This window comes from Rousettus aegyptiacus, unplaced genomic scaffold, assembly GCF_014176215.1.
Source record: "Rousettus aegyptiacus isolate mRouAeg1 unplaced genomic scaffold, mRouAeg1.p scaffold_m13_p_15, whole genome shotgun sequence".
Lineage (NCBI taxonomy): Eukaryota > Metazoa > Chordata > Mammalia > Chiroptera > Pteropodidae > Rousettus > Rousettus aegyptiacus.
This window is the reverse complement of record NW_023416290.1, coordinates 28,967,275-28,979,137: the sequence shown is the minus strand read 5'-3', so window position 1 is coordinate 28,979,137 and position 11,863 is coordinate 28,967,275. Positions and strand designations below refer to the sequence as shown.

Genomic DNA, 11,863 nt, shown 5'->3' with positions numbered 1-11,863 from the left:
ACATGGGCTGCAGATACCAGAGTGTCCTCATCACATGAGCCCACTGCAAGCATTCCAACTCATAGGAGAACAATACAGTGGCCACTGAGGAACATTGTTTTCCAAGTCAAGGGTCTTGAGCTAATGTGCGTTCCTCCTATAGTTCCTTCAGAATCACCTCAAGGTGACTGATGGACTTAACAGTAAATTTGCCTGCTCTATACAGTAATGGATAGAGAAGAAATAGCTTCTTTAAATGAAATAGAAATATGAAAGAAGAGCTAGTTATCTAATCTTTAGATAGATATCAGTAAAATTGTGACTGTGATCCCTGGTAGAAACATTTTTCCCTTAACCCCTTAAAACCTCCACATAAGGATCATGGGACTGGATATCATTATATCCCCAGACCTGTGTAATTTTGTTATGAGGGAAATAGGCCATTTTTTATTCAAAGTATGTCATTCATCCAAAAAGGTAGACTCCCAACTGCTCAAGATGTTGCATTGCAGCAGGCATTCTAGCTGACTTTTTAGTAGGTCATTCCATAATCCTATAAGATCAGCTGCTTCCAGATGGTAATGCACATAGCTAGTGGTCACATGATCCTAAGGTCTCTTCCTCTGATAACTTAATTATTTTACCACTGCAAACCAGTTTCCGGTCCAAATTTTGAAGGGTCACTTTATTACCCTTTGCCATACCTTGACCAATCTTAAACACCTCACATTTACTCAAATGGTCTTGTATTTACAATCTACTCTCAGAGAACAATATGCTTTTTTGTCACTTCTAGAATGAGGACCCCTTCTGTATGCAATGGATATTTTTAGGAAGTAATGTGAAACGTTTCTTAAGAAGCTAAATCTTTGGGAAATGTAGATTAGGAAGCTAGGTAAGAAATAATATTAGAATAAGGCTGTAGAAATGAAAAATGTTTATAGAGAATGGATTCAAAAGATGCTGGAGGTAAAAATCTACAGGACCTGATAACAAGTTGAATGTGATAAATGATGAGTTGACGATTTCTGAAGTTTCTGTCTTGAAATTAATTATGTGCTTTCTCTGTGCCACAATGTACTGCAAGGATATGAGAAGAATATAAAACAAAAACTCCCAAGGACTTACCTACTTGAAACCAAAAAAAAAATACAGGTAAAGGCTATTTCAAAAACATTCTTCTGTCAAATAAGATGCTTCATCTTATCAACAGTAACAGAATAATTAGTGTGAAATACTTGTATAGTTCAGCTTTTCTTCTATGAAACATAGAAATTTTGTTTCATCTTTATCAGGTAATAAAATTTTAATTATCCATTGGTTAACAACATATTTGTATTATTTTCGAGCCTTTTATGAAGTGTGAACCAAACGTGATTTGTTTTTGAAAACACATAGCACCCTTACTGCCATTATATTCTGGCTTGTATTTTGGTCATATTTTATCCCTTTTCTTTTAACTCTTTGAGATTACATTGTAGACAAATATTTTGAGAACTGACTTAAAAGCTTTTGATAATAGTAAATATTAGCTGTGAGTATGGCTTAGAAGAACATGATAAGTCATATATTTTGCACTATCCATGAGAGCAGTCCTTTGATTTGAGGCTGTTTCATCTCAGCTTTCCTCTAGTTCTAATAGATTAATTTTTTCCCTATACTTTTCCTTTAAAAAAAGTATGGGAAGGGGTATAGCATCTAATCCCAGAGTCACAAGAGTCCATATTAATTGGGAAGATAACACAGAAAAACTGGAAGATGCAGAGAGCAGTAATCTAAATGTACAATTCCTTCTTTCCACAAATGCATTACCTTCAGCATCGAAGGGATGGTCCACGTCAAAAAACTTACTAAATGTCATACTAGAATCCCACATGGACTGCATGTGACCACGTGCCATCCCTTTAGTACAAATTAAGCAACAAAAACACACAGATCTATTTCCCTGAAATTCCATAAGTCATAGTCAAGACACAATGTGAAGGATTTGTTTAAAAAAAATCCTGTAGAAAGTTTATAAGGAAACCAGTATTTGAGAAAATTGTGGAATATAAATACAACTATTTTTAAGTAAAAAAAAAAAAAGGGAAGGGGGATAAAAGGTGTGTGTTGCTTCCTCAAGGAGGCCTCACTTATCCTCATTTGAAGCTGTGCTTCGGTGCCTCCTGAATACATTTGTCCCGTTGCCACTCATCATAAGGGTCTGCTGTCTTTCTTTTCTGCTGACCAGGAAAGCACAATTATACAAACCAACAGAGTCAAACTGGGATTATGTAATCTTCCCAGGTGGGATACATTAAACAATGTGTATTCTATTTAAAGATTTTTGAATTGGACATACTAGACGGCCTAGGGTGTTTTCTTAAGTAGTTTTATTAGAGTTAACAATCCCCTAAAAAATTTTTTTGAACAAATCACTCATATGAAATAATACTCATAAATAAAGCAAATCATTATTGATACTATAACCCATTATTGAGATTTTCCCAGGAAAACTTCTATTTTAGTATGCAGTTTACCGACTTTGTACGAAGAATCCTTCCTCTTTTCTTTTAGGGCGTAGGACCTACCTCTAAATATTTGTGAATTTGAATTGAATTAAATTAAATTAGAGTTGCCATAAAAAAACTTAAGACACTTTAGTATAATATGTCCCATGCAATATTTGGGCCATACTTATACTAAATATTATTTGTTATCTGAAATTCCCGTTTAACTGAACATCCTGATTTGGGTTTGGTTTGTTTTTGTTTTTGCTAACTCCATCAACTCTATTTATGGATGCCACCTGAGCATCAATTACTCTCAGGCCTTCCAGGCACATGTAAATAACAGATTTAATTCTTTCTTATGACAGAAGGAAGGCTGTTAAATAGTAGGTGGACTCCATGTGCCTCAGATGCTTTAATTCAGAAAAGAATATGTCATTTCTAAAGCCTTGCCAAATGAAATTGCTTCTGCTGTTTTCCCACCCTACAAAGGGCTCAGGCTAGACCTCGGTGGATGTAGTGCAGTCCTAAAAGCTGCCACTCAACTACTCAGTCAACCAGCAGCCAGAGGAGATGATTTATCAGGCATCTCTAGACCTGCTGTGGTGAGGACTAATCACACTTTCAAATTATGGATATCTTAAAACCAAAAGAGCACAGTGATTTTGGGGGGAAAGAAATATTTCCCACCAAAATGTGCCTTATCACACATAATGATTTATGTGTGACCATTTAAAAATATGTTGAAATTATAATATAAATTATTTAAAAATTACGTGTAAGGAAAATTACTATGACTTTTTTAAATACAGTACAAAAATTACCGATGATTATATGATTTAAATACAGATAAAGTTTTAAAATCCTGTTAGAATCCTGGATAAGTACTCTGGTTCAGAATAGGCCCCTGAAAAGCCGGTGCTACATGTCCAGTAGATGGCAGAAGCAGCTGAAATCACGTTTAGGTAAATTTCATACCATACTCTCTCTTTGGATGTGTTCTTCAATGTAAAAAGTGACTGAATTTGTACAGTACTTCAATGTGAAAAGCATACTATTAATAAGTGGATTAATGCTTAAATTTTAAATATTTTAAATGGTGCTTAAGAAAAACAATTTTGCTGTTTATCAACATTTAAATTTATAAAAATTCTTAAAAGAAAACTGTATAGAATCATTAACTTTCAACTGCAGTGATGCACACAAATTTATTTGTTCAACAAATATTTATTGTATATCTTTCAAGCACTGGCTAGTCACTAAGGATACAGTAGGAAAGAAGATTCACACTGCCCTGATGAGAGTTAAAATATGGGGAGCTGATTACAGGAAGATCTTACTGAGTCTAGTGGGTCAGGAAAGGCCTTCTTCAGAAAAATATTTCTGAGTAGCTGTTAGTGAAGAAAGCAATAACAAGAAAAAAAATGTTTCGGGTACAGGAAATGAAGACTAAGGCAAAGAACTGGAAAAAGTACAAAGTGTAGAAGATGAGGGAAAGAGTGCCTTGAAAAAGCTCAAAAGGTAGGTAGGAGTCAGCTCATGCAATATCATGCAGTAAGATATGTGTGAATTTTTTTCTATAGCAAATGGGAACCTTTAACAAAAAAACTTCAAGAACATGTAATCATTGTTAAGTTTTCTTATCACACACAAAAAATAAAAAGGGTGAGAGGGAATTTTTGGAGGTGATGGATGTTTGTGACATTGATTATGGTGAGGATTTCACTGGTGTATACTTATCTCCAAACTGATCAAATTGTATACATAAATATATACAACTTTTTTGTATCTCAATCATAAGTCAATAAAGTGGTTAAAAAGGAACATATAATTGGGTCTGTTTTTTACCTTAAAAGATTGTCCTTTAAAAAAAAAAAAAGCGTTCTGGCAATAGAGGAAAGCAGATGAAAGGAGTCCAATATTGAGGGAAAAACTGGTGAGATGCTGGTGACTAGAATGGTGAGGAGAGGAAGCTGAGTTTCTTAATTTTAACACCTGATGGTACATGGTGCTGGTTCCTGAAGTAAAGAGAACGTAAGGAGAAGCAGGTTTTTGGAAACAGAAAGGTAAGCTCTATTTTAAGTATGTTGAATTCGAAATGCCTGGGAAGACATCCAAATGGAAATTTCTGTTACATTGTTGGGTATAAATGTTTATCGTTCTGCAGAGAAGTGTGGAAGGAAGTGAGTTTTCCCAGAGAGTGAATAGATGGAGAAGGCAACTGAGGAAGGAACCACAAGAAACACCGTCAGGTAGGGAAGGATGAATCACAAAGAAGGCTGAGAAACAACAAGCAGAATTCCACATCATTTTTTTTACATGTGCTTTTTCGTGTTTAACTCTACTATCATATGGGTTTCAGTTGTAAAATACAGGCTTAAATTTGAGTGTATAACAGCTGTTTTGTTACCCATTTATCAACATCCACTTTTAGAACAGCAACAATAACAGCTACTAAATAATTCGGCTGCTGAAGTAATGGCATGCTGGCAATAAAGTAAAAGGGCAGGTCAAAGGAACATGATTCTGTAAACAATTAACTATATTTGGGCAATCCTAGGAAAAGAGGCTTAACATATAAAGGAGCAACTATGAGACTATTAACCCACACCAAACGGTCTCCAAATCTTACTTTATATTCCAGAACCTTTCCTTTATTTTCTATGCAACCGTGAACAGATTTTATTAACCTACCCCCCCCCAGTTTCCTAGTCTATAAAATAATAACAGTATTACCTACTGTAATAGGTTGTTGAGAAGATTCATTGAACCAACACATGCTTATTATTGTTGGGTTTACATGTTTTCAGTGGTTTCGTTGTAGCTTCCAAGGTAGTGATTACCAGCTTGGGGGTGGGCTCCAAATATCCCTCCACCCTCCATATTATGGAATCCCACTGAACTACATTGAAATAAGGACATTTGCCCTTTAACACAGGTCTAGGCATTCCATCACTGTGGGGAGCATGCACATATTTCTTCCACAGTGAGCTCCCAGGAGACAAAAACCAGCTTCCCCATTTAAAACCAGGAGATTTTGTCTGTTGGAAAAGACACCAACTCAGACTTACTACAGCTTCATTGGAAAGGATCTTATCAAGTGCTTTTAATCAATCCTTGTGCTGCCAAATTACAAGATATTGACTCTTGGATTCAACTTTCTCATTTAAAGAAGGCTCAGACTCCAGAAGAAGATTGGACTTCAGAACACATCTCTGAAACCAGACTATGCCTAACAAAGTCATCACCAGGACAAGAAGCAGATGTTTCTCCAAGAGTAGTAGATAATCTTAAGAATAAAGAAACTGACACCTGATGCCTGAACTTTCACCAGAATACCTAACTGTAACAATTTTTCTCTTATTTTATTCCTTACTATTGTTACCCTCTTATAGTTAGTTGACTTTCACTGGAGATCCCCTAGAAGTAAGCAGCCTGGGATCTGTTTTTTTTCTCTGATAAAAGTTTACTATGCCTTTCCTACTTTCTTTACTGTTTAAGTGTTCACTTGTTACGACGACAACTAAATCGAGCATCCTTTTAATAACCATTTTATAACCATTTATGCTTAGAAAGATAGTGTCTTGACAAAGCTCTCCCAAAGTGCAGCTAAAGGAGGTGACCTCTCTGATTGTTGGATATGTCACCAACAATCCCTCAATCAATAGAGGACCAATATTTACTTAGTTGTTCCTGTTACCAGTTTCACAAACCTAGGCCTCCTTTGTCCTCTGATTATATACTTCAAAAATATATTTAGGAGGAGAAAGAAAAAAAGTGACCACTTTATATGTAGAATTTATCCATCTATTGGATATCAAGCAGTTGAATTCTGGCCAGCATGCACACAATTTCACCCTATTTTAGAGAAAATTCCTTCTATTATACTTATGAATCAGTTTATAAATGAGACCACTCTTGGAGGAATACTTGCGCACCATTTGGGCTTATTTTTGTTTGTGGAACTAGAATAGAACCTCCCACCCACCTCAACTAAGGGATGGGCACATAGGTGTCCGGACAGCTGGAAACTAGAAGGGGTTTGCCTATTAGGACAATTTATTACTCCTATATCTGTTTATAGAAACCCTCTATCATTTTAGCGGCCCTATTCAATCAGAATAGAAACATTGTTAGATCCTAAAGGGAACTGCTGTCTGGCTACAATGACAGCATAGGACAAAGCATTCTCAGTATACGAATCCCTAGTGCAGGGGTATATATCAACAGAGGTAAAATAAGAAATTTACCTGCTACTATAAGTCAAACAGCTGAAGAAATGGCTAAAGCTATTTCTGCCCAACAGGAATCACTAGACTCCCTTGCTCAGGTAGTTTTAGACAATTGTATGGCTTTAGTCTACATGATGGCTAAACAAGGTAGAGTTTGTGCTGTTGCCATACTATTTGAGATATATATGTATATATACACGCCTCTGGAGAAGTAGAAACCTGATTAGAAAAAAATCACTTAATAAGAATGAATAACCCATTACATGACTTAGCTGGTTACTTTCTTGTTATCACTGGGGTGATGTGAAATCCAGCATCACCCCAGCAGTATGGTGGTAGTGGTGGTGGGATCCTCAGTTCTTCCCTGCCAATGCAGTAAAGAATTACAGGCCAGAGAGATTTAGAAGTAAGATTTATTGAAAGTACATTTTAGAAGGAGACGGGCCAAGCTGTGGAAGGCTGCAGCCCCATGGAATTTTGAAGGTGAAAAGATAAAAGATAAAAGATGGAGTACACTCCAAGGGAGGAGCAGGTTTTTAGCAAGGAGAGCTGTAACAGCACGAAAGTGGGAGGGTCTGTATTGTATTAGGGCCATGATGGGTGCTTACAAAGGTGTTCCTAGGTGATTGGCACATGAGGTCATTCTGATTGACATTTGGCTGTTATATAACTACCTGCCTACTGCACATGTGGTTACTTGGAATTCAGTCTGTTATAATTAGGACTTTCTGGGCTTAGGCATGACATTATAATGATAGTGTAATGAGGCTAAGGTTATGGGCAACTTAGGGTAGTACTTTCTGCTCAAGTACTTGTGGCTAGTTAAGCCAGATGCTTTTGTGGCCTTTGTGCCCTAGGATTTAGGCTAATTTACAACCATAAAGGGGCTACTGTTTCTGGGAGGTCCTTATAGATCTTCAATGGAGGTTTCTATGGTTACTCCTGTTGCTCATGTCTGTCTAACTACCTAACATTTTCCCCTCAAGTATTAGGGATCCAAATCACTGGGGTTTTTGAATGATGACCACTCTAGCTACTTCAGGCTGAGAAGGAGCGAAGGGGAAAGATTGGGTACTTCATACTTGCTCTCTGTCAGCTGGAGGCAAAGGTTGTCGATGCTCAATCTAAGGGTCTACAGTATGGTATAGGATCTGTTGATTAGATAGGGTGATATCTCACTTGAAGGACCATTTGGAGATGAATTGCTTGGACTCTAGAAGAAATAAATTGAACAAAGTAATTTAGAAGTGATGGTCTTGGGAGGAGAGAACAAAAAATAAGATTTGAAGAACAAGTGGCAGGAGAAAGGATTGTATAGATGTGAGTTGTAGAGATTGTATAGATGTTATAAATTAGTCCAAAACCTAGGGCGCAAAGGTCATAAAAGCTGCTGGCTTAACTAGCCACAAATGCTTGGCCTGATTGGTTGTTATAGAAACAGCATTTTTCTTTGAGGTAGACGCATGTTCTCCCTCGTCCTGCTGTCAGAAGATCCAAGCCTCTTTGATTTGGAAGTACTGTGCCTACTAAGGAATCCAGTTATTCCTGGATTTAGGTCAGGGCAAAGGCTGTCTCCTTGATGGCATTTCCTCCAATAGCATGTCCTCCAATAGCTCTCTTTGAAGGCCAAGTGCAGTGCTGCCTATAGTTTCCCCTGCAATACAAAACTTATCCTGGTTTTTCTTTTTTTGAAGGGGAATCTCAGATCTTCTGTTGGTTCACAGGTGTAAGTAGAGTCTGCTGTAGAGTCTCAGGATAAGGTTTGACTCGAGAGTGGTAGATCCAATTGGAGATTCTGAAGACCTTCACTGCAGTTAGGGAAGATAAAAGAACAGGGTATGGTCCCTTCCTAAGTGGCTGTAGCTGAGAGACTGGAGAATTATCCTCATACATCTTGGTTAATAAATTAGTTGAGTGACCTGACATAAAAGCCTAGGGTCATTGGGTCAGTGTGGTAGGAAAAGAGAGATTACCTATTTACTATAAAATGGTTCCCCCTAAAGTGAATTTTGTAGATCATGAGCTGAGGTTTGGCTAAAAAGGTGAGGACTGTCATAGCCCAGAAGAGGGCTTGAGTATTTAGGTATAAATAGATACTTATCCCATAGGCAACATGAAGGCAAAGTAAAATAGAGAAATTGACTTCCTGGTGACTCCTGAAACAGTGCAGGTTTGAGAGGAGAAGAGTCCAGAGAAGGAAGTAAGGACAGAGTAGGTGGCCCCTGTTTCCAAAAGGAAAGTGATCACCCTACCTGCTATGTTCAATTGTACCCTTGGCTCCAGTCCATTGATGGACATTTCTTGTAATGGGGCCAACTGGAGGGGGCTTTTCAGTCCCATGCAACAATTTGGAAGCCTGTGGCTGGCTCTGACCCTGGGGTCTTTCTACCTTTGGGGCAGAAGGCAGCCCAATGTCCCAACTGGTGACATTGTCATAAGTAGATTTGGGAGGCTTGTCTTCGTTGGGACATTTTTTTTGGCCCAGTGGCCAGGTTGGTGGCAGATGATGCACTTCGATGAGCTCTTCACTATGGGAGTAGGGTACTTGTAGACATGGGCTGCGATTGGCCTTGAAAGGCCACTAGTATCTAGGGTACCTAGCTTCTATCCTTCCTTCCCCCTCATGAGCCTGGGGCTCTAATGCCTGGTCTGATAAGGTCTGTCCCAGAATAATCATGGTGCCCTTCTAGGTGAACTTACAAACAAACGTAGTATGTTGTAAGGTATTATTATACCCATTGGGTTGTCAGAATATCTCCCAAATCTACGGCCATGCCACCCTGAACAAGCCTGATCCCATCTGATCTCAGAAGCTAAGCAGGGTCGGTCCTGGTTAGTATTTGGATGGGAGACCACTTAGGAAGACTAAGTGCTGTAGACGTAAAAAAATAAAAATAAAAATCAGGTCCTTACAATCTGTGAGGTCAACCAAGGGTTGCCTCACCTAAGGAAAAAAAAAGAATAGCTTCCGAAGTTTGCTTTGATCTGTTAGAGCTCTGTAAGTGAAAAATGTTTGTGGACAAGTTGGGGTCCAAATTATCCTAGAGCCTCTACTAAAGAGCATACCTTCTGTGGAGGTGTAGAGGAAGTCTTAGATGGTGGGAGAGATTTTTCCGGGTATGGAGAAGTGGAAGAAGCCAATAGTTTGGCCAAGGACGATTCAGAAAAGCAAGAGGTAGACTTATTAGAGTGAAGTAAAGCTAGAGTAGTTAGACTGTACTTCTGTAAGAGGGAATCATTTTCTCAGAGTAGGAAAAGGCTTGAACGTAAAATCTCTCTATTTACCCAGCCGTTTATAATAGAGGTCTAATTGGAGTATGGTGATATAATTAACGCTCCCATTAAATGGCTAGATTTCCCCGTCAGGGAGTCTATACTGTGGCCTCTGCTTCTTCAGAGTCTGTGGGTCCAATTGAGCCCAGTGTGCTGGAAAACACCCAAGAGGACTCTTGGTTGGTATTTACAATTGGTTTCCTATCATAAAGTATGGATCTCCAGCGTAGGAGAGGTGACTGAAATGGTAGATGGTGAGACCAATTTGGGAGGGAGCAGAGCAGCTGTAAGATAATAATGATGTAGGACAGGAAAAATTCCCCAAGTAGGGTAAACTCAAGCCCTGCACTGAGAGAAGGGAGTTCTTGGTGAAGTATAAGAAAGAATTCAAAGGTACTCTAAAGTCAATAGGAATGTTCATTAGAGTAGAGATAGCACTCCACAGTGTGGTCTCCTCTCAGAGGTAGAGTCTGAGAAACTCAAAGGGGCAGAGATAATAAAGAGATGGGGACAGTGAGAGAGACAGAGTAAAGGCCCTGAGAAGGACCAAAAGACAATGAGAGGGACCCCGAGTATTTGGAGAATTCAGTTTATGTCACTTTTTAATTCCTGTAAGTTACAGTTTAAGACTTTGTTAACCCATTTCCTTCAACATGAACATGCAGTGAGGAAGGGAGAGTATGCAGCACTAAAGGCCCGCTAGCAATTCTTAGTCTTTAATCTATAGGTTCCCTATGGTTTTAGCCATAGGAAATGGATGATTTTGTGTAGGGCAGCCACTTAAAACTTTTTTTTTTCTTGTTTCCCCTTCTCAGTGTGGGGAATGGATTATTAGCAATCCTAGCAGAAATCTTCCTTTGTTCTAAAGGTGTCCTCCTGGGAGTCTGCAGAGCTGATCAGCCAATTGCAGTCTCTGAATGTAGCTTGACTTAATATTTTAGTTCCCTTGCTTCCTTCCTACATTCTGGAATAGGAAATTTGTTCCCATTCGTATTACAAGTTATTATCATGATATTCATAGACTTACTGATCATGTTTATAGCATTTAAGCTTATGGCCTACTGTTTTTCTCATTGTTTGAAATCAACTGTATCTACTAAAATCATGGTAGCATATAGAAATGATTCATCAGGATACTGCATTTGACTTTTGTAATGCTGAATAAGTATATATTCCCTTATATTTTAATCACTTTGGCCACCAGGACTAAATCTCCTATGAAATTTTAACTTCCCTCTTCCGTGTAACAAGAGGGATGTAGGGCAGGAAGCCATACCACTCTGGCAATGACAATGGGACTCAGAATTATCACTGGATTCATTAATACTGTCACATTCTACCAGGTCTGATGCAAAAGGGGAAATGAGGATTTCTAAGGCTTTAACATAAGTTGTGGACCAAAATTTGGATTTTTGCAACTTGAACTCTGAAGCTGCTTGCAGAGCATAACTTTGCCCTTTTGAGCTCTGGGAACCAAAGTTTTGCACTCTGCCTTTTTGGGATATTGATTTTAAGCTGTTTATTAAGAAACGAGACTCAGAAAGAAACTTTGACACTACCCTTCCTGCCCAAGGGATTCTGCTAGAAAAACCTACTTTGGGAACAGGATCTTAGAATGTTCACCTTAGCCAAATTAAGTATGGTAAATAAGAAAGTTTAGGCAGGGATCTGTTAGCTAGATACCTACTTTATGTCCCATTGTCTGAGTTGCCCAGCAAGAATTTTCCTTGAATGTTCCACACTTCCTCAACTACCTGTAAATTGCCCATTCTCACTTCTGAAATGTAATGCTTCATCCCCTACCCCTTTCCCTTTTGTTCAACAATATCATATATACCCAAAGTTACCTGTCTTTGGAATTTTCATGCTTATGGGAATTCTCCATGTGCA

The 11,863-nt window shown here is 38.4% G+C and overlaps 1 pseudogene; it reads left to right on the top strand.

Moving 5' to 3' along the window:
- Positions 1-9,462: 9,462 nt before the first annotated feature.
- Positions 9,463-9,581, top strand: LOC118612085 (annotated as a pseudogene).
- The last annotated feature ends 2,282 nt before the right edge of the window (positions 9,582-11,863 follow it).